The 23,868-nt window shown below is 33.7% G+C and overlaps 1 protein-coding gene across 4 annotated transcripts in view; it reads left to right on the forward strand.

Annotated features, from left to right (window-relative positions):
• The window catches only part of raw (NDT-like domain-containing protein raw), a 326,151-nt gene that overhangs the window by 170,152 nt on the left and 132,131 nt on the right, over positions 1-23,868 (forward strand). Inside the window, exon 1 of one of the 4 annotated variants that reach the window (XM_035360908.2) lies at positions 12,905-12,979. The exons of the other annotated variants lie outside the window; for them this stretch is intronic. The gene's annotated coding sequence lies outside the window, so the exon portion shown is untranslated. Of the gene's footprint in view, positions 1-12,904; positions 12,980-23,868 lie in introns of those variants that run through there. 4 annotated transcript variants of the gene reach the window in all.

The following is a 23,868-nucleotide window of genomic DNA, read 5'->3' on the forward strand; positions in this document are numbered from 1 at the left end:
AAGCATACAAATCTAATGTTACAGTGATTATTGTTATGGGTAATGTAAAAATTTTTAAAAGCTACATTTTTATTATTTATATTGACTTACTGTCGAGTTCTAAATCTCGCAGTTTATGAGGTTTTTGATGATGTGTTTCTTAACGAATAGACTTGATTTTGTTTTTGAGTCTGAAGATTACTCACAATAACAGTCGAGCTGTTCTCGATTGCTGCGTGTTATGAATCTGAAATGTCATGTGCTCTCTTATTAACTAAAGCTATTAAGTCATTCATTTGGTAGCTATTCGTATCTAAAGTATATCAAACAGCATTAGACTTTAATCGATCCGTGGAATAATTCGTGTGTAATTGATATGGTGTTATCGTAAAAACCAATAAATTAAACACTTTTGTTCAGGAAAAATATTAATAATTTTATCTGAGGTAAAATATAGTGAATATATCTTTAAAAATAATGACAATCCCAAAATGTTCTGGATTTTCTCTTATTAACATAGAACGTCATTAGGTGTAATAGAACTACTCTTATATGCGCCCTCAGGTCGCCAAATGCGGCGACAGATTTCTCGCCAAACATTTTCGCCGAGAAACTTCACGCCGCCATATTACTTCCTAAATGTTTTGTCTACATTTCGGATATTTAGTCTAAAATGTCTGCAAAAACGCAATTTTCGCATGTGCAAAAACCACGTTTTGAACACACAATTTAAGCTAAAAACTCGAGACAAAAACAAAAAAATTAGATAGCAAAAACTTAGTTTCTAACCAAAAATATTCGACAAGAATCCATAAACACAGTGATATGTTTTAACTTTAAAAAAATCACAGAATTGCACAATCTATGCAGCGAAGGAATCTACGAAGTACGCACACCTAGCTTAAATAAGTTAACACACACAACAATAAATTTCAAAGACTACCATATACACAGCTTTCAGTTTAAACTTAAAACATCTACGAATTGCACAATCTAGGCAGCGAAGGAATCTACGAACTACGCACATCTCGCTTTAATAAATTAACATAACAACAATAAATTTCAAGAATACCATGTACTGTGTACTGTTTAAACTTTAAAAAACATTTACGAATTGCACAATCTAGGCATTGCGCACTAATCAACAAAATAAACTAAAATAACTAGAATAAATTTCAAACAATTAAAAAAACAACAATAACGACAGAAACTCATACTAAAAAAAACAATGAACATAACATTATACTAAATAAGAACAAGAATGAAACAAAATGCACTTACCATAAATAAATGCTTCTTCGAACAGCAGAAATACCAATTTCAAACATCACCAAAACAATTTCACCACAAATTTGTTAAAAGCATCTCCCGTTTCAGAACAACGGTGAAAAAATATATAAACCTCCAAATTGCATTTTGGATTATAAGTAGAATTTCCAGCCATCCGAAAAAGTAGTTTTACCAGGCACGCGACTAAAATTTTGCCAACACGTCATAAATCACTTAATTACCACAGGAACCAACTAGCAAATCCAAGTTTCCACGTAAAAAGGGTTATGTGGAATTAAATGAGCTATAAATCTAAGTGATAAAGTAAAATGGCTATTAAATATACTTGTTCGATTACATAAACTAGGTATTTTTCGGGAAATTTTTCTTTTTTCATTTATAAAATTTTTAAGAAAATTTTATAAAATTTTCTTAAAAATTTTTAAATATGTACATAATCCTAAAGTTTCAGTCCATTTAATTCACAATATTGTATGTAATAGCTGTGGAAAGTTCCATAAAATTACCGTACTAATATTTTTACGTTATTTTTTTTCCGGTAGCAGGGAAGTTGAAAAAATTAGGTTTAAAGTTATATTTTTAGAAAATAACTGTTACGCTACATTGATAAAACTGCCTTGTTTTCCTTTAACTCTGTGTTAGAAGCTATTTTCGTTAATGAAGTTCTTAATATTTTTTTTTTCCCTCGTGATTTTTGCAGAAAGTAAAGATATCGTTTTTGAGCCGACAATCCGCGTTTCATAAATACGTTTACATTCCCTTGACAGTATATCGTTGAGGTGTATCGTTAAGTTTTTCTAATATTTTCATATTTTTAAATCAGCTATGAAATTGCATTACTCCAGTATAGTAGCCGAGGAATACAAAATTTACGAATACTTGTTTTCGTATTATACAGCGTACTATATTAAAGCTCTCTTTGCAGTTTTGAGCTTTTCAATGTAAGCAATTTTTTAATAGCTTGATGTCACAAAGCTCTATGTACACAAGTTTTATAATATTTATGTAGCCTTTGCGAACCCGTTAGTTTTATTTTGTTAACTTGTTCCCAAAACAAGATTTTTTTAAAAATTTGCAACAGCTGCAACTCCCTTCGGACACTCTCCATACATTGAGAAAATTTTAAATCTTGAGGAAGAAAATGCCGGTAGCAGACTGCATATTTTGTAAATATTTATTAAGGTACACATACCTTAATAAATATTCCACATACTTTAATAAATTCCACATAATTTATAATAATTATTTTTAATTAAAATTTTAAAAAAATACAGAAATAAGTATAAATAATGAAAAATTGTAAGTACGCTAAAGACTCAAAATGTAAACGCAAATAGAAGATAAAGAAAACATTGTGAAATATGGAACTGAAATTTCGGAGCTGATCTTGTTCCCAAGCACTTAACAATAAGTAGAAAGTTTCAAAATCATCTTTTGAACATCATCAAGTGTTCAAACGGAAAATGATCAGTTAAAAGACACGTACTGCAATATGAGTTCCTGTAAACATCATCTTCCGGTCTTTTAAACAGCAGCTCCCTCATGACGTAGAACTGAACAGCCGTAACTCTGCTTCTAATCACTGGAGAAGTTAAAGTACTTTTGAGAAATTAAACGTATAAGCTTTAAAGCAGGGTTTCTCAACCGGTCGTAGGCGTACCACTGGTGGTACGCAAGAGAAAAATAGGTGGTACGCAAAGAAGCAAAGTATTTTTATTCCAAAGGGGCTTTGTCCCTGAAGGACTATTGTTTTCGTTTTGCGATGGTTCACTATAAATGTCCGTTTATTTTTTCAAACTGTTGCCACCAAATGTTAGAGTCCTGTAATATATTTGAAGAAATTAAATAATGAAAAATCTGTGTAAATGTATACATATTTCTCACATTGTGATAAAACAACGGTGCATAGAGTGAGTTTATATGACGTAATCCTACTGCGAATATGTGGCTGGAATTGGTTTTATTATCGATTTCATATTTTGTAAATCTTTAAAGAAAAAAACGCCCCTTTAGGCGTAATTTAAAATCTGAGACCTTTCAGATTTTTGTCTTTTTCTTTTTAACTTATTACATTCAAAAATTAAAACCCCATTATCCTGATTAAGTTTTTTTCTCTAACACTCGTAAATTTATGCGATTTGACCTTTGTTCAAGAGAGATGATAGTAGTAGTACTTTGTAGTGGTGGTACTAAACGTTTTCAGTTTTTGTTTAGATGGTACGCGTTCGTCAAAAGGTTGAGAACGCTGCTTTAAAGTAATAATTTTTTTTTTGAAAAAATTCCTCAAAATTCACGACAGAATGTAGTCGGATACCTTAGTGTTTCTTTAAAAAGGATTTCAGTCCCGAAATATACTGGATTCCCTTATTAACGTTAAAACTTTGAAACTTGTACTATAACATTTAAAGCCTGATTATCGATTCTTGACTTACACATGATTTTTAAACCTAAAAGGGTTGCGATGACGGATTTGAATAATATATGAAAGCACATTAAGACTGTCTTAGACTTGTTCTTAGGAGAACGAACTGGCCCATATTTACATTTGTCTAAAAGAAATATTCTACTATCAACCCTTTCAAACTTCGGCAAAATAATTAGGGCAATTATCAATGTAGTTTAACTACTCAGTTTTAACTACTTAGTTTTAACTACTCAGCTGTGTATTAACTTGCATGATGATGCAAATTTGTGTATGTTGTATAATATATATTAATCTATATGGAAATGTGAATTCATTTTTCATTGTAATTAAAATGCGTTTAAAAAGTTTTAAATTCATAAGGCGAATGATATAATAAGCTGCAAGCACTAATGTCTTTATCACTCTAACAAAATATCGTCATTAAACAAAATTAGATACTAGAAAAGTTGTATGTTTAATCCTTGTCCTTCTGTTTTTAAAGTTTACCTTCCGACGCCTTTGTTAACGGAAAACTTTTTAAATTAGTACTTTGTTATTCTTATTAATTATGATTGTGGTTCAAATTTATTGGCTAACGTTGAAGGTTAGTCAGCTTTGCAACAACCGAAAATATTTAGCTGAAGAGAAAAATAATAACGAAGAGGGCGGACATAAACCATGCAGTCTCGCTTTCGTCGCTTGTATCTCAGATGGGAAACATACAGTGTGTGTAGGCAAACAAAGCATTAGATTTCTTCGCGTCATTAAAACCCACGTTTCGGATGCTTGGTGGCTGACCTTCAAAAAGTTGTTCTCCCCCGCTTTGTTTATCCATCTTATTTTATTATTTATTTATTTTTTGCTGCGAATTATTTCATTTTATACAATGATATATATTTTTTTTACCGCAAAACATTAACGTTATCAAAAGTAGTGGGTGTCCAAAGCGGAATGGATTGTCACGTCCGTGTGGTCCTGTCGCATTGTCGTGATAGGTTGGCATCTGTTGCAAATAGATATTGCATTGTTTCAGGTGCCGGTGAATCATTGCTTCAGTTATCAAAATATATTTACTTTAAATACGTATTTTTAAGACTTTATATTTGATGACCCCCCATACTTCAACCTGTAACCTCTACAATATTCTTTGAAAGTTATTCTGACTACACTATCACAGATCAGCATAATGCGGTTTCAGAGACTGTTGACTTTTATTAAATAAAACTGGAATTTGTTGCTAAATATAATCAGTCTGATAAATTATTTATGACTTAAACTATGCTGGTGGAATTTTGATATGGATTATATGTTGGAAACTGAAATTTGTTGCTAAATATAATTAGTCTGATAAATTATTTATGACTTAAACTATGCTGGTAGAATTTTGATATGGATTATATGTTAAGCTACGTTCTTCTTCATTAGCATGAAATTTCTAATAAATAGAAAAACATCGCAGCCTGTCTGATTCCTCTTACGTGATGGACGTTAAACCTTGCGTAATATTTTTTTACGCTTTTAATCCATGATATATAAACTGAAACCACCCACGGTCCGAAGAATTTTGATCTTCCTTGTCGGTGATTGTCTGAGATGACCAACGATTTGCATATAATGCTTTAAGCGTCTGCTAATAAAAAATATTGCGTGGATAATGTATGACTATTTTTAATTTTGAAGTCGCCAATTATTTTTAAAGCAGCTATTGTTTTTCTTATATCTTATACATACACACATATACAGTGGTGGCCAAAATTGTGGACACTTTTGGAAATTTTTATGTTTTTCAACTTTGTATGCTTATAGAAAACGTCACGTTTCACAAAATGCAAACTTGTATATATCATTTTAAAGAGAATTTATTACTGAATTCAATACAAAACACAAAATTCAATTATTTGCAATACGAAAAAAGTTAAACGATAATAGTTATCGATATACATTAGATAGTGATGATTGCAGTTAGTTATCAGTACTTAGTAGTGTACCCTTTATTTTTGATTACAGCTTCACATCGACGTTTCATTGAGCTGACAAGAGTTTTAAGCTCTTCTTTCCTTATTACATGATGCCAGGAAACAATTATAGCCTCAATTAGTTCCCTTTTATTTGATGGGCGCATCATTCAGACAAGAGGTCTCAAACGGTGCCACAAATTTTCGATGGGATTGAGGTCAGGACTGTTTCCTGGCCATGACAACAATTTAATGCTCTTTGTACTAAACCAATCTTTCGATATTTTGGTCGTGTGGCAAGGAGCAGAATCCTGCTGAAAAATAAACGAAGCATTGTTGGGAAAGAGATCTCTGATGGAAGGTAGAAGTTTTGGTTCTAGAATAGTGTCAATGAATTTTCTGGCATTCAGTGTCCCATCGATGACATGAAGACGACCAATACCATCTGCTGACATGCATGACCAAATCATAACACTAACTGGGTTCTTCACAGTTGCTTGAATACAGTCAGGATGTAGCTCTTTTCCTATTCTACGTCTTACATATTTTCGCCCAGCACTATCGAATAACGATATCTTAGTTTCATCACTCCATATAACTTGTGACCACTGATCATCTGTCCAATTAATGTGTTCCTTTGCCCACTGTAGTCTTTTTTTTTTTTTTTTTTTTTTTTTCGTTGCTGAAAATTAAGATAAGGCTTCTTTCGTGGAAATCTACCTCTCAGTCCAACATCTGTCAATCTTCTCCTGATTGTTCTTGAACTGACAGAAACACCAGCATCATTCAGATCACTTCTGATGGACGCTGATGACATTTTTCTATCTTGGAGACATAGTCTTTTTATTCTTCTGTCATCAATAGATGTGGTGCACCTTTTTCAGCCTTTTCCTTCTTTGTTTTTTATTGAATTTGTCTCGTGATATCGTAAACAAAACTTTCGGACTCCAGATGTAGTCCTGAACCACCCACCTGTCTTGCAATTTCAGCATAGGAAAGACCACTCTCTCGTAACACAATAATATTACATCTCTTTCTAGGTGTCCAATCTACTCTTTTATTTGATGTCATTGCTTCTTGACTAAGTATTAAAAATTTTTACAAAAATTCCTGCTTGTAATTGCAGTGTATAAGAAACAGGTCCTCCTTCTACAAAACAAAACAAAATAATGAATTGTTTCAAGTGTAAACATGATGTCAGCTTCTACTGGCAGTTACTAACATTTGATTAGTTCTCAGAACAAGAACAGTGATTGGCCAGGAAAGCTAGACATTACAAACCACTTCATAACTGTGTTTTTTTTATTTACATTAGAGTACATATAACTTTTTTGTATTGCAAATAATTGAATTTTGTGTTTTGTATTGAATTCAGTAATAAATTCTCTTTAAAATGATATATGCAAGTTTGTATTTTTCGAAACGTAACATTTTCTATAAGCATATAAAGTTGAAAAACATAAAAATTTCCAAAAGTGTCCACAATTTTGGCCACCATTGTATATATATATATATAGAGAGAGAGAGAGATGATATAGATATGTAATAAAATACACTGTAATGAAATAGGTGACTGCAATATTAATGGTGTAGAAAGAAGAATATTGAATCGGTAATGAAAAGCAAGAATTTTGATTGCATAGAATTTGATTCGATAATTAATACTGCTGTAAGATTATTATTGGCTTTTTGATTTTAGTTCCATTTACATCATCAGAATTATGTAAGAATCATATGACATGGATTAGACTCGAAATGACGCAGTGGAAAAAGAGGTTACAATTTTAGAATAGAGAAAGGGAAATTAATTTACGCTGCTAATTAAAATTATAATATCTTTTACATATTCTTTATTTTTTCTGCATGTATAGATATATACTATATATGTATATATTATTCTAAAGTAGGCTAAAAGGACAGAAACTCTTAATCAGAGTTTCTTAATTATTGTATATGATTGGATGAAAATGTATTAATGTCCCATTTCATGTAATCATCAATAATAAATTTTATAACTTTAATTTTTTGCAGTCCTTAATTATTAGTACAAATTTCTTTGGCTATTTTTCCTTGTATTACACTAGACCTTTCACGATTTTACATTTTACTTTTCCGAAAATTAATCAGAGTTTAATAAAAAAATAATTTGATAATATATACATATGTATAGTGGGACAGTTGCTAGTGGGACAACTGCTAAGGACGGGTAACAGTAGCAGCGAATAGCAACTACCATATCGAAGGCAGGAAAATATGGAAAGTAGCATAATTGCGGACGTGGTTGTGCGTATGAAAGTTGTGGATTGCTGAAGCTGTTCGTCACGTGACGTGGTAGTAACGGTGTTAGACACCAGGGTGCCTGTACATAGTGCACTACACCTTCTGTAACTGAGTTAAAAATATCGAAATAGATTAAGGTTATAACTTAAAGAAACTAAGAAATCGAATTCTTCCTAATGTCCCCCCCCTAAAAAAAATAAGAATTTAGAAGGATTTACGAAGTGTAAGCTAGAAAGCCGTCGAACCGGATCAATACTATGAGCTAGTAGTGATGTAGAATAACTATATACAAGTTTACAAGATGTAAAACTATATAATATACAAAAACAACGTATTCGCATATAACTTGTTTACTCAGAATAGGTATGGGTTTTCTGCTATTTGCTATAGTCATAATTATAAATTTGTATTACAGGATTAAATAAATTGCACTGTCTGGAATGAGTTTTTTGCTAGATGATAAAAATAGGTTCTGATTTGAACAATTTTAAGTTCTTCATGAATCTTGCTATTTCTAATATACCAGGGGGCATTTTGTGACCTGTTTCGAATACAATTTTGAGCATTCTGTAATTTTTTCCTGCTGATCTTGCAGAAGTAAGTCCAAAGTGGGCAGGCAATAACAGAGCTAGAGACGCAATACGAATTTATAAATGTGAAATTTGTTGTCGATATATAAAACACTGTTTCGTGCAATTAGTGGGAAGAGTCGAGCTTGTTCGTCACGTGACAGCGCTGATAACAGATACAAAGGATTTGACACATATTGACCATTGTTCTTCAAAACCAAAATTTAATGGGAAAATCAGTTGACGAATTTGAAATTTTCGGTATATCTTCTCGACACCGCTTAGATGAATTTCTGCGTGGCCGTATTATTGGCGAGATTGAAGAAGGGTGAGAAATAACAGATGTTACGAGGGAGTTCCACGTCAAACACAGTGTTATTTCAAAGCTTTGGAAATCGTTTCAAACAAATGGAATGTATGGCAAACGTCAAGGTCGTGTTCGCATTACGACGCCTGCAGAAGCAATAAAAAAGAACCGGCGCACCACAGCTACTGAGATACCAAATCAGTTACTTGTTGCTACTGGCAAGCGAATCTCCCGAAAAAAATTAAGCCAGTAGTTTGCATAAAGGAGGACTAGACCCCCACCATCCTGTTGTGTGCATTCTATTGTCTAGACGTCTCCGTTCCGCTCATTAGCAATGGTTTCGTCAGCATCGCAATTGAAGGGAAAACGATTGGGTTTTTGTACTATTCTCAGATGAGAATAGATTCAGTCTGTCATCGGAATGTGAACGCCAGTTGATCTAGTATAAGAGTGGTACTGCATATAATCCGTCAAAAATGCAGGAAAGGGACCGATATCCTAAATGTAGTGACATGACATGGGCTGGGATCATAATCGACTACCTTACGTCGCTCTGTGTGCTTCCATCTGGACTATGACTAACGAATGACACGTTTATGGCTTATGATCGCATTTTCCGTGGTGATAAATTTTTTCATGGACGACAACGCAACATGTTATCGAACAGTCGCTGACCAGAAATGTCTAGAGAGCGAGGATATTCAACGCCTCGAATTGCCAGCACGTTCTACAGATCTGAATACCCATTGCAAATATTTGGGGTGCTTTGGAGAGGAGTCTTTCGGGTCGTTAGTGCCCTCCAATAACCAAAGACACCCTCATTGGTGCACTGACAGAGGAATGAGATATATTACCCCAACAGTTGCTGAATAATGTTGTGCAAACCATGACACTACGTGTGGAATCTTGCATCACCCTCCATGGTGGACATATCCCGTGTTGACATCTTTACAACAGAATGCCTGCGGACGTAATTGCAATTTTTTTCACATCTTCATGTTCAGCACAAAATGACCATTTTGTCCTTTGAACACTTTTCATGGCCTTCTGGATTTCAGGGCTCAATAAATTATTTATATTGTTATGTCCTAGCATTCTGACATTCTTTTAATTCACTTGATATCCAATCATACTTACTTTTTTACGCACTATATCGCCATTTGTGATCCGTCCTGAACAGTTGTCTACCAGTGTATACACACACACACACACACACCGTGGTACTTCGGTATACTTCTGCTTTGAAATACGTCTAATATGAATTAAGAAAATATTCAACGTATTTGAAGTTATTCGTACTGTTACGAAACGTACAGGCGCGGTAAGATGACTTCCCCGCAAAGCAGGTTTAGGGCTGCCACATTTGGCGAGAAATCGCCCATTTCCTGATATTTGGCAGAAAAATTGGCGATATACCATGGACGAATAGAGAACCTTCTGGAACGAATTGTTACCGGTTTAGCCCAGAATGTTCTCGAACACAAGCCGAAAGCTATATAAACCCTGTTGGTCCGCAGTCAGTTAGTGTGTGTGCCTCGTCTAGCGAGCTGATAGTCAGTCATTGAGCGAGTGTCTCCAAGTCTAGCGCCGAGTGCATCGCGAATTAGTGCATCGCCGAGTTTTGTCTTAGACTGTGCTGAGTCGAGAGCTATACTCTTGTGTATCGTCGAGTGCATCGTGAGTTGTAGCGTGGAGAGTCTCAAGAGTACGTGGAGTTCCGAGAACGACCAAGCAGAGTCGAGAGCTGTACTCTAGTGTTTTGCCGTGAAGCTGTCTCCACCGTGATAGCCTGATAACCTGAAGCCTGTGTCGCTGATCGTGTCAGCGTGTCTATAGTACTTCATCGACGATTGTAAAACGTGACTTTGGAGCTGTCCTGACAATACTGATAAATAAAGTGTGTTTCGCTACTTCATCAAGAAGTGTCGTCGTTATTCACTCCAAATCTACGAACCCCGAACGAACGTGAAGGAAGAAAATAGCGTAACAACTGGTGTCAGGAAGAGAAAAACGAAACGGTATTAATCTCCAATACGAATAATTTGAAATACGTTGGTGTATGTCCAAATATCCTGTTTAGACATGAAAATCTTTGTTTGGTGTACATATTTGTTTGCAATACGACAGGAGTTTGATGAGTCACGACTGCGCGCATACATACCTCTTTCGAGTCAGTACTACGACTGTCCATGTTGTTACTATTTAGTAAACGGCCTGCGCTATAACTGCGAATTTTCAATTCATTTTGTGATTTTCTCGTAAATCTTTTGTAAGTTCATTAGCAGTGTGTTTTAGGAAAGTTAATGAGACGAGTCAAGCAACGAAGAAAATTGTTAGGATCATCATAGAGATAAGAAAAGGGATTGTTGAAAAGTAATGAGAAGGGCATGCGTATGAAGATTACAACGGTACCAATAACATCAAAAGCAAAAATAAACTACGTTTGGCACTACTTCAATATTGCTTTATCATATTGCATCGACTGCTTTCTTTCTTTGCAAGCAATTAAAATAGTAGTTCAAACAGTAAGAAATGCAATAAAATAATCTAAAGAAGTTCTCATGGTATTGAAAAAATTCTTTCCGGTTTCGATTTGACCTGCGGAACTCTGATAGAACCGCAGGGTCCGCGGAGTAATTTGAATACCTTTATCACATTGGATAGTCTTCGTCGTGTTAGAGAATGGTCATATTCTGTTATTATAATTATCAATCTTTATTTTTCTTCGGAGAAGAACTGGTCATTTTCAGAGGCGGCTGAAAATTAGGTATAAGTATTTCTCATAAGGGGTTGCAGGGAGAGGTTTCACTTCTTTATATATATGTTACATTATATTCATAATTACTCTTTTCTGTTAAATCCCGCGTCTGTGGTAAGGCAAATTAGTGACTGGGCACAAATGTGTGCTAAGCTCTAAAACAGAAATACCAGTCCACTGTAGTTGCATCGGATTTCAACAGCAGGTTGAGAAGAAATAATTTCAAAATAGGGTAACGAAGTTAAGCTTCTTGCATTAAATGCCATTTCTTCAAAGAGGGAATGGGGGGAAAAATTCTCTTTTGCTACTTTATGAGAGCGGTGAGCAATGAAAACTATTCAAGTAAGAGAACTGTAAACCCCATTTCGTCGAAACGGGTCGCTCAAAAAGAATGACCGGCGTTGACCATTTTCAATGTAATTACTCTTGGGGCCATCTTTCTTAGCTTAGGTGTCACGCTCTGCTTCCCGAAATCAGTGTCTAATGTAATGAAACCACGATTTGTAACAGGCTTATTTTCAGTGACATCATTACGTTTTATGGAAATCGTATTACCTAAGCTCTTAAGCAACAAAAATATAAATATCGTTTACCGTCAATACATGTAATTAAAATATTGTCATAAGTGGCCTTTTTTAAAAAATAGCTGTTCTACGATTCTTGCATTTGCGTGCAGTCGTCATCTTTTTTCAGTTGACATTTCCTTGAAGAAGTGTCTTACCATAAGAACACGATTTTTGCCTTTGGGGTTTTAGAACAGTGAGAAAATTGCCGAACCACGCGAAATTCGTTCCTCCCTCTTTGACATAACACCTCTTCCAAATTATCTTCTTGAAACTTTGCGGCTAATTGGAGGCGGTTCTCATGTCCCTGAGAAAGGTTCTTATATTTAGATTTCACAGCGTCAGGAAAAGCTATTCTCTTAGTCTGAAAACTTCTTGTCAGATCTGTTCCGCAACCGATACGTTACGCATTTCTACAATCGGATACTGTAAGTTGAATTTTAAACTTCATTATTTATTTCATTTTTACAATTGCGCTTTTGCGTGACAAAGATCACGTCACCTGCCTGCATTCAGTAGATATCGTATTCAATAGAATTACCGAACTGAACGCATGTTTCTGTGCGGAATTGCAACTCCTCAGGGCATTTTCCGTTGAACTTAAGCATTACATGAATAATTGTTTTAAAATTTAATGAGTTTAAACATAAATTCAAATTCCGACAAACTGTTATAATTTGCTGAACCTGTTTCGACTTATAGGGTTGCTTGTTTGATTATGTATTTGAAACTTGAATTGTAATAATTGTACAGGTGTTGTTTATATTTATGTATTTTATTTTTCTTTCATTAGGTAAGCTCTCTCTTCCATTTCTGATGATAATATTTGTGAACATGATTGAGCAAAATGATGGAGATTCATCATAATGTCAAGGTACTGTATTGCTTTCATCGATTCAAAACAGTGAACAAAATTTTCTTTCAGTCCTAAACGGTAAATTTTAACAATTTAGAAATTATTACTTAAACTTAAAGGATGCATTTAGAACGTACCAATTAAAGAAATATTCCTTTTCATGTTTCATAAATTTAAAAGTAATGCTTTTGTCAAAAATGTTTTACGATGATACTTGAAATGACAAATATAATTTGTGGCTTTAAATGCAATCCTTATCTAATATAAAATCTACTTTTTTCTTGTTATCCACTGTTAGAAGTGTGGGTTTGAATTGTATAGGAACATTGATTGAATTGCAGACTTGCACTAAAGCTTAGGTGTCACGCTCTGCTTCCCGAAATCAGTGTCTAATGTAATGAAACCACGATTTGTAACAGGCTTATTTTCAGTGACATCATTACGTTTTATGGAAATCGTATTACCTAAGCTCTTAAGCAACAAAAATATAAATATCGTTTACCGTCAATACATGTAATTAAAATATTGTCATAAGTGGCCTTTTTTAAAAAATAGCTGTTCTACGATTCTTGCATTTGCGTGCAGTCGTCATCTTTTTTCAGTTGACATTTCCTTGAAGAAGTGTCTTACCATAAGAACACGATTTTTGCCTTTGGGGTTTTAGAACAGTGAGAAAATTGCCGAACCACGCGAAATTCGTTCCTCCCTCTTTGACATAACACCTCTTCCAAATTATCTTCTTGAAACTTTGCGGCTAATTGGAGGCGGTTCTCATGTCCCTGAGAAAGGTTCTTATATTTAGATTTCACAGCGTCACAGTTCTCTTAGTCTGAAAACTTCTTGTCAGATCTGTTCCGCAACCGATACGTTACGCATTTCTACAATCGGATACTGTAAGTTGAATTTTAAACTTCATTATTTAACGCTATACAAACAGTCACTGAAGCGGTAAAACTCACTTTTCGCTTGAGGTTATTTGGAGACTTTTGGACTTCTGAAAACGTTTTAGCGTTACCAACTGAAACCACTATTTTTATCACTTATTCCACAATATGATTGTATCTGTATATAATGTTTGCGATAAAGATGCTGTATATTTCAGAGCTTGAGCGTACAAAAAGTTTGAAAAATATTTTTTTTTTTTTTTAATTATGGATGAAAAAATTATTAAGCTAATAAAAATCATTCGGTAATTCTATTGAAATACGATTTTGCAAAGTATATTCCACAGACAGGTTTTACACCTGTTTCAAGAAAAATATTAAAACTAATGATATAAACTCTATGCAATTAATTTTAATTTTTAAACAATGTTTTAACGATTTAAAAATAATTGCATAATGTATGCATTAGATTATACATAAAAATTAATTTTAAGACATATTAACCTCGGCTAGTGCATATTTACCTGGCTTGTGCCCGATTTAATTTTTGTGCTTCGTTGTTCAAAAACCTTAATAACATGGAAATCAACTGATTTTCCCACTAGTAGTTTATATTAAAATTTTTATCTGCAATGTAAATGCTTGAACACGTTTTTTATGTATTTATTGCGTTTTTGTAGAAATAAATGTATAATTTCCCTTCCCCTTCAAAAAATTCGACTCTTTAATGTAATAATTATTTCAGTCTTAATAATTTTGTATTGTTCCTAGTTTTTCTCATCAACTGGGGTGGGAACACAAAATACATAATTCTCCGGTGCGTTGAAAAATAGCGACAGTTTGAAGTATGTTTTAATAATAATATAATAATGTCGTACAGCAAATAAATAACTAAAAGTAAGTTTTGTTGAATTCATCATCTATAAAAATCCATATTTCTATTTAGCTAGCATGCGTATTTAAAGAAAACATGAAAAGCTTTGAAATTCGTCAGCAGTAATGGAATTTTGAAGACTTGGCCGCCAGTGACAGCTGAGCCACTTTGTATCCAGATCTAGCTTAATTTAGGTGGAGAGAAAGTGTTTTAGAACTAAATTCGAAATTATGCTATTCTTCGTTCCTAACCGTCAGATTTTCGATAGGAATTCCAACTCAACGCTCCTTTAAACGCTTCCATGTCACCAATGCCCGTGCTTTCCTCTAGATTCTAAGGTTAGGTTATTTATTAAAAGCAAAGCAACTCGAGGGCTATCTGCCTGTAGGGAGGGATGCCTTCATGGAGGACTTTTAAGGGAGACTGGCTCGTATCTACTTTACACATGAGGAAACCCTACAGTTTTAAAGCTCGCCTTAATAACCGTATAAAGTCTTTATAAAGTACAACATGCAAATTACCTCTCTAGAGAGGAATACGAAAAGAACGTCTCAGGTAATATTACAGACACAGTAAGAAACAGTAATTTCTCAGGTAATACTGTGTAGTGTTCTTCATTCTCTTATGATGAGTTGAAGACGGCTGTCACTTTGCAATCCGAATCTCGGTTCATCAGCGAAAAGTAGAAGAGTGCAGTCAGTGAATGATGCCGTCTGCAAAAGGAAGATAAAATTTCTACAACGCTTGGCATATGGGTATATATCACCAAGTCCCCCATGTATGCTCTGCCATGATGAGCTTTTAATAGTAATTACAGAGAGCTATGAAGGTAACTGACTGATAGTTACATTTTCCTCTTTCAAACCAGGGGCGAGTGGTTGACACTGCTGAACACTGGTCGTTCGATGCGCGTTCGAATTTTTCGAAAACGGGCTAGAGTGCATCGGCGTTTTTGTGGTTTTCCAACCGTATGTAACTTATACAAGTGAGTTTCCTTTAGAAGGTCCTTCGCGAAAGCATAGGAAAATAACCTCGCGTGCTTTGTCGCAATCAAACAAACCAAACCATCCCAAGTTATTAATATTTAAACGAATCTTCTTATTGGTGAAACCATCTTTTTCAAATTCAAGGAAATAACGCGAGGTGTAATCATGTTAAGTACAAGAGCATCAAAACTTTAAGTGAACTTTACTTGGCTTCTTGGAAGATATTTTCTTTCTCAGGAACTCATTGCTGTGTTGAAGACTGCTTCATAAACCTTCCGACTACCTTAACCTCCAACATTAAGGTTTCTTATGCTTACTCATCAAGGATAACGTACTTACTCGATGTCTGTCTGACTAGGCAAAGTCTCTTCGACTCAGCTCATTCGCTTTCGGCTCCAAAGATATCAGGATTGTTTTCTTTTATATTTAGACTCTTCCTCATCTCTGAACGCTTTTTTCTTTGTTTGCTTTACCTTATTAGTGGACTGCTTTTTCTACTTCCGCTCGGCTAACTTTGTACTCACCATTTTTGATATTTTTAATGATATATATAGCACAGTGAGTATGTGTTAATAATTTAATGTTTTTTGGCCTTTCTTCCTAAATGCGGATTCCCCCCTTACTTTTTTTAAATGACGCAATTTGTGTAATGCTTTCAAATTCCCCCTCCCCTTAAAATCTATCTCTCATGTAGATATTTTCAGGCGTAATTCTTTTAGGTTTGTCAGATGTTATTATGCTAGATTATTTCTAAAAAGTTCTAGAAAAACTTACCGCATACTGTTTATAAATAGCTGTTTAATCATTTTCAGGTTCCGGTTAACTTAAGTCACATTTTTCCTATGTAGTACAATTGTACTGAAAAAGATATCAACAGGATTTACAACAAAGTTAAAAACTAGGAGAGAAATGATAGCTTTTACTGGTGACAGGATTAAAATATTTCATTATAATTCCTATGATTTATGTTGCGTAGCTGAAGAATCGCAGTTTAGTTTTTATTCTTCCTTTGAGGATTGTTTTGAATTCTAAGCTGTTATTTTATTGTTTTTGTCACATTGTTGCTCTAAAATTAATTTACATGAGATTCTAAAATCAATTTTATTAAAAATATCAATTTTTTAAATTTTTGTTTAGGATCTAAAACATTTATGAAATCCTTCATTCAAATATTACGTACAATTCTAAATTTCTCATCTTTTTTTTTTATACTCGTATTATTACAATCACTATTTAAAATATTATATTAAGTTTGTTGCTACTATATATATCTGAATAAGTAAAGGTGAATTGCACGTTGTATAAATATTGTCTGTGTGTATACATTAAATGTATATTATGGTAAAAAATATTTAGCAGTAAAATTCTAGTGTGAATATGTACTAGCCCTTTGTGTGTATTTTTAATTTAATTTTCTGCCCTTCTATCCTAAAAATAACAGGCTTGTAATAAACTTCTCTGAACTGCATCATTTAAAATTGATCTTCGTCATATGATTATTACATAACTCTGATTAGGCATGTACTTACGTAACAAGAAACATCTTTTAACCAATAATAACGTTAATTTTGTAAACCAATAGAAATCAAGTAGAACTACATTTTTGCTATCTTTAATCTAATTCCAGTATCGTAATGTGTATGTGACCTGCTAACATGTAGTCTGTCCGTTCTTTAGCTTAGTTGAAATACATGTGAGAAGTAAGATTGGCTTTGGTTTTATTTAATTAAGGCAAAGCATGCTAGGGTTATCTGCCTGAGAAGTAAGAATACAATCACAGAAGAATACAATAATGTTTTATCATGAATAAAAAAGTGTTCAGACTGTCCAAATTCTATGCATCAACTGTGTCATCATGTTCTACGTCAGTGTTTCCCAATTTTTTACACGCCACGGCATAGCTCATAAGCATAAATAATATCGCGATACACTGTGAAGGAACATTTTTTATATTAACATGATTATCGTATTTGACGGCATATAAGACGCACCCTTATTTAGAAGGCCACACACAAGGAAAAAAGTTTCAGTAGCGTGGTTTCTTTTAGTTCTCACGTTTCGTAAAAGCCAAATAAACAATTATTGAATGCAATTACCTTCACGTATAAGACGCAGGTAACTTTTTTGAGACCAGATTTAGGAAAAAAAGTGCGGCTTATATGCCGTCAAATACGGTAATTTCTTCTATTTTATACTGTGCCCACCAACGGCCGAGTGGTAAAATCGCTGAGCTGTGGTAGTTCCGAACCTGGGATCGTTCCAAATGAACGGGCTGACTGTATAGGGTTTTCGTGGTATTCCCCTTGCATAAAATGTATACGAGTCGGTTTCCCTTAGAAAATCCTCCACGAGGCATCCCTTCTGTTAGTCAGATAGTCCTTAGTGTACTTCGCCATAATCAACTAAACCAAACCAATTTCATGTTAAGGATTCAATTAATAAGATCTTTCTTTCAAATGTTTTTGCATTATAATGTATAAACATTCCAGCTATCCATTTAAGATAAGTCTTATTATGAAAAACGAAATAAACGAAACTATAGACTGAAAATACCTGATCCGCATTGATTTTATATCGCATCTATGAATTATATTGAGTAAACCTGTAATTAATTTCTTTTGTTCAGTTAGATGCATGGGCTTATTTCTATGAATGTTACATATTTAGGTCTATGGCCAAAAGGATACATGCAATTCATGATTATGACTTTTTCAAAGATTATCCATTAAATTCTTGATAGTAAGTATAGAAGAGGAATTTTGTTTACGCATAATAATTGTTGTGAATGATAAAAGAAATTTTATGGCTTTTTTTTATCAATGCATTGAAACTCATTTTTTTTCCAGTTGCTCAGAATTCAGTGAATGGAACATCCTTAAACTAAACTTCAAGGGCGCACCATAACTTTCTAATAACTTTTTTTTTCCACATAAATCGAATGCCATATGATCTAAAAGGAAGATGGAAATAGATTTCGAACCCAGTCTAATTTGTTTGTCATTGTTAGTTCAAAGTACAGCTGAAGTTTTCTCTCAGGCATGCATAGATGTTTATCTACAAGTTCTAGTAGTTCTTTTTTAGGATTAGAATATCGACTAATAAATAAGTTCCTCTGCAATTAGAATATCGGCAATGCAGAGGAACCATTGTTCATTACGTATTTCCAAAGCTAATTTTTTTGTTCTCGATTCCATTAATTTCGTCAATGCAATTTAATATTTTGTCAAGCAGTCCTTGCATTTTCCGATTAAGTTCATTTAGATATTCAAATATATCGGCTAAAGAAGGCATTTTTTGCACATAAAAAGTAATTGTTTTCCAGCTTAACTGAATTTTAAGAGTTGCCCGCAAAAGTTAAGTTGTTCTTTCGACCCATGAGCTCATAACGGAACTCTGCCTCTCGGCAATCTATGCATTTCAATATAGAACAGTAAAGATTGATGCTCATCTGATCCCATATTATTACATAAAATTGAAAAAGACGCTATCGTCTACTTTTAAAACTTTCACCATTTTTATAATATCGTTAATTTTATATTTGAATTCTAAAAGACATAAGATCTTCGCTGTAAGTGAAAGAACGTATTGTTGAAGATCGATTTTCGAAAGCCAAGGCTCTGACCCTTCCTATCATTGCAGTCTCGCTGGCGGCATACAAATTTACGCAATTTTGCGCATATATGTTCTCATGAACCATTGATCATTTCCAGCCTAGCCCTCCGATACTGTCGTCTTATAATCAAGACTTTGCGATTAAATCTTTTGCAGCACACTTGCTGTCCTTTCTCTGTACACCACTGTGTTGCAGCATTTCGGCAACTGTTCTACGTCACCACACAAAATTATCATGACAAATAATAAACACTTACAGGATAGTGAACCTGTGAAATGTCTACGAAATTAGATTAGGTCTTCAAAGTGATGGTTTCGTTTTATTTTTCCTGGGTAATTAAGGGTTCGGTTTACAGACTTTAATATTATTTTTAATTAAAAGGCTTTTGCATTAAATTTAGTGCTGAACAGTGAGTGAGAGTTAATATAAGAATCATGTGATAAGAATGAATTTCGGATGCTGCTGTTTAGACAGATGTATTATGTCTATGATTACTAGCTTTAGGGTGAAAGAGAAATAAATTAAAATTGAGACTTTGGGGTTATTACAAATTCAAGTTAGAATTAAATTTTGCTCATTTTTATCATACATATACATACAAGGATGTATCACTTGAATAGTTAACCAAAATTTAAAAATTTCTTTTACTACGAATTTTGCTCATAGCCTTCATAATATATGTATGTATATGTGTGATAAAAAAAGAGAAAAAGACGTAGCAATATTGTTAGGTGTAGAACGTAGATTCATGCTGAAGAGGAAGAATACTGATTGCGTAGAATACTGAAATGCCGGTGCACAATGAATAAGAAATTTGGCAGTCGTGACAGTTTTAATACTATTTTTATTTAAATTCACATTTAGAGTCGCATTTCGCTTGGCACTCGAATCGTGCCTATTTTCAGAACTTGAATATAAATGCGACAGGAACAGAGCGAGGTAACGTCCAAGCAGCAACAGAGTTACAAGCGAAGTAAGCATTTATCCAATATGACAGTTCACCAAAGAGGAAGGTTTTAGGTTCCGAAACAACTACGCCATCAGCGCTACTCAAGCTTTGTGGCATAGATTAACCTAGAAATGACGCAGTCCAGAAATGTTATTATTATTTTTAGAGTAAAGGAAAAATAACCAAATTAAAAAAGAGCAGTTAAAAGGCTATTACTAAATTAAATTATAAAGCTGATTTACGTATTTATATATATACATACAAGATGAAAACGACGTAGTACTGTTGATGGTGTAGAACGTAGATCCATATTGAAGAGGTAATTTTGCAGTCGAGAAAGATTAAATATTTCAATTATTTTAGTTTCATTTAGAACATTTACATTTTTGAAATTGTTGCGATAGAAAGAGAGCGAGCGAAGTAGCCTCCTAGTAGCAACAGAGGTAGAAGTTAAAGTGCGCAATTAATCCAATATGGAGGCTCACCAAAAGAAGGTTTTGGTTTAGGTTCTTATTAAGAGAAAAGTTTTCCGTTCTCTAAATTTTGAGTTCAGGTTCCGAGTTAATTAAGTCATTAGCGTTACGCAAGTGATATTAAATAAGTTGATCTAGAAATGACGCAGTCCAGAAAGGAAATTATTATTCGTAGAATAGAGAGGGGGAGTTAAGGCTATTGCTAATTTAAATTATAATTTCGAGATTTGCATATGGACGCTGCTTCTCTCGCTCTCTTCCTATTGCAATGATATAAAAAATGTAAATGTTCTTGAATAAGCACGATTAGAGTAACAAGTACATTGTGGCTGCAAGTGTCAACTGAAATAAAGTTGAATATTTAATCTTACTCGGCTGCCAAGTTTCTTCTTACTTTTATACGTATTTGTTAAAAATTAAATTTAAATTTGTTTAAATATAAATATATATATATAATTACAAATTAATTTTTTAAAAGCAAAATATAATCGTGCCTTCGCGCATTAAGCTGCTGAAAAATTATCAGTAAAGACATTTCTTACTTTATGTCTCTCTTGTAATATATATAATATTATGCTTTTATGAGCGATCGTGCTTTGCTGCGTATTTATAAGTACACCATTGATTGGTCGGCATGGCATTCATAGCCGTTAACAAATTAGTTTAATTAATGTACAGAAAGCAGTTAAGAACTTCTTTTCGGCTGTTCTTGTTATAGACACAGTCATATTATGTGTAAATAACATCCCTGCTATATATCCAATTTTTTATCATAATTGACGGAAATATTGAGACAAGGAGCTTGCAGTTTTCTAATAACTTATATAACCCAAAGTCCTAAGAACAAACAACCTGTTTTAGCTCTTCTTGGAAAGATTCCGAATGTGTGCCAAAATAAGAAAAACAGAAAGCATTATCACTTCATCTTTCAAGTCAGAAATCGTACACTCAGTAGAAGGAAAACCGATAGTTAATTCACGTTCTTGGTCACCTTGACCTCTGGGGTCTTTCACCTACTCTGAAATTCCATCTTCGATTACTTTCTTGCCGAGCATCGGGAAGAAAGCGATTGAGAATGAAAAGAGAAAGGCATAAATAAAAGGTGACATTGAAAGTGAACCATCTGATGGACACTAGTAAGTGTTGAGGTCCGAGAGGCCTGGGAAAGCCTGCGTGAGGATTGTGTGTGGGATGTGTTTTTCCTTGCCGGGATCCGCGAAACCTGCTGAGGATGAGGCAAAAGGACAGATGAGCGAAGTTAAGGGACATAATAAGTTAAGGGCAGATGAGGAGTTATAAGAGATATACTGTAAAAAAATTATTATGTAGAAAATAGGTTACAGTAAAATCTTATAAACTGGACGTTTTTGCATTGCACCCATTAAAATTATTACGAGAGAATAAGAGACACCGTAATGTACAGACAGTGTGTGATAGGAATGGATTAGGGCTATGGCCTATAAATTTCTGGTAACGATCAGATGCCTCTGTCCATCGTCATTTTTCACCTGAAAATGGTATGATCCAAATTATGTGCTGAAAACTCGAAAATATTTTGTTTGCATCAGATCACACTTTTCAATTAAAATTATTCTTCAGAAACATCTGACTTTCTCATTCTGTTTACTTTATATTCTAAGAAATTATTAAGATTTGAATTAATTGAAATAATTCAGAAGTCAAACAACAAAAATCAGCATTATATTTTCAAAATTTTCACAGGACTAGTTTCGGTGGTTCGGTAAAACCACCAAAAGTAGTCCTGTGAAAATTTTGAAAATATAACGCTGATTTTTGTTGTTTGACTTCTGAATTAGTATTTATTCGGCGTGTTATTGTGTCTTAATTAATTGAACTAGTTTTAATTTGTCTTTATTTAAATAAGGTTTGGCTAATTTTGATATAGCAGTCTCAAGCAGAACTAGAATAAGAGCAAGTTTTCTTAAATAAAATCTTTGCGCATTGTAAGATAAATAAAGGAAGATGAATTATCCGATAGAAAAATGCCTGATTATGAATGTTTTGTCATGGTGTCATGCAAGTTCTAGTTTCGAATCTTCGGCTGTTCAATCGAATTTCGAATCAAACATGTCCCCCCAAAAAAATAAAAAATAAAAAGGGAGTATCTATTAAAATTGATTCTTGCACCTTTCCTTTAATTAAATAAATATGCCATTTGTATTTCCTTCCGCTTCAAAAGAGATAGTAAAAATGGTTTTAAATGCCTAAGGTGAATAATTTCTGATTCAAACGCATATTACCAGAAGTTGCATAGTGGATTTTCATCGTTGCACCGCAGCCAACACAGAGCAGCAACTGTGGGTTTAATTTACAATAATAATTGTTGCAATAAAAATAATTTCAAATACGCTTCGTCGTAGCCCATAACGTGTTGATCACTAAAGTCCATATCGTGCAATACTAACGTCTCTGTTGTTAGCATTTATAAAAACCATAGGAAGTTCTGAATGTTGCATATCAACGCATACTTTTACTCGTAGACTGAATGAGGCAAATGTGTATCTCCTGCTATTATTTAAAAAGATTATTCCATGTTAGTCTATCATTATGAAAGATTGTGTCAAACCATAGTTATTTTGCTTTCCGAATGGGACAGCCTCGTGTTAATTGATGAGTCTTGTTTTCATATGACTTTTGATGATCGCTCATAATAGGTAATACACCACCAACACATCGGTGAGAGGTTGCACCTTTTCTATCAATCAGGGTGTAAGAATTGTAAGAATTGGAGGCTCCTTTCAGCCCACCTGGACACGATATCATATTGTGTAACCGATATCATATGAATGGCAATTTCTTCTTCAGAACACGATTCGGATGTATATAAATTTAATGTCAGATAGTTGCCGAAAATACCTCCAGATATGACATGTCTATTGAACTCGAATTAATCTATATGATTGTTTATCGTCCTTACCGATAGAAATCCATTTACTCTAGCACATATATGAAATTGTGACTAAGTGTTGTTAGCAGCTGAGTTATTCTTAACCACTATGGATAAATTTTACTCAACTGTAAAATTCTTAGAGTCATTTTGTTCTGACCGTCTGTAAAAAGATACGATTACAAAAGAATATATCTTATATTAATTAAGTTTAGTTACT

The sequence above is a fragment of the Stegodyphus dumicola genome, chromosome 8, assembly GCF_044657685.1.
Source record: "Stegodyphus dumicola isolate Sdum_Otavi_A_Nest chromosome 8, ASM4465768v1".
NCBI lineage: Eukaryota > Metazoa > Arthropoda > Arachnida > Araneae > Eresidae > Stegodyphus > Stegodyphus dumicola.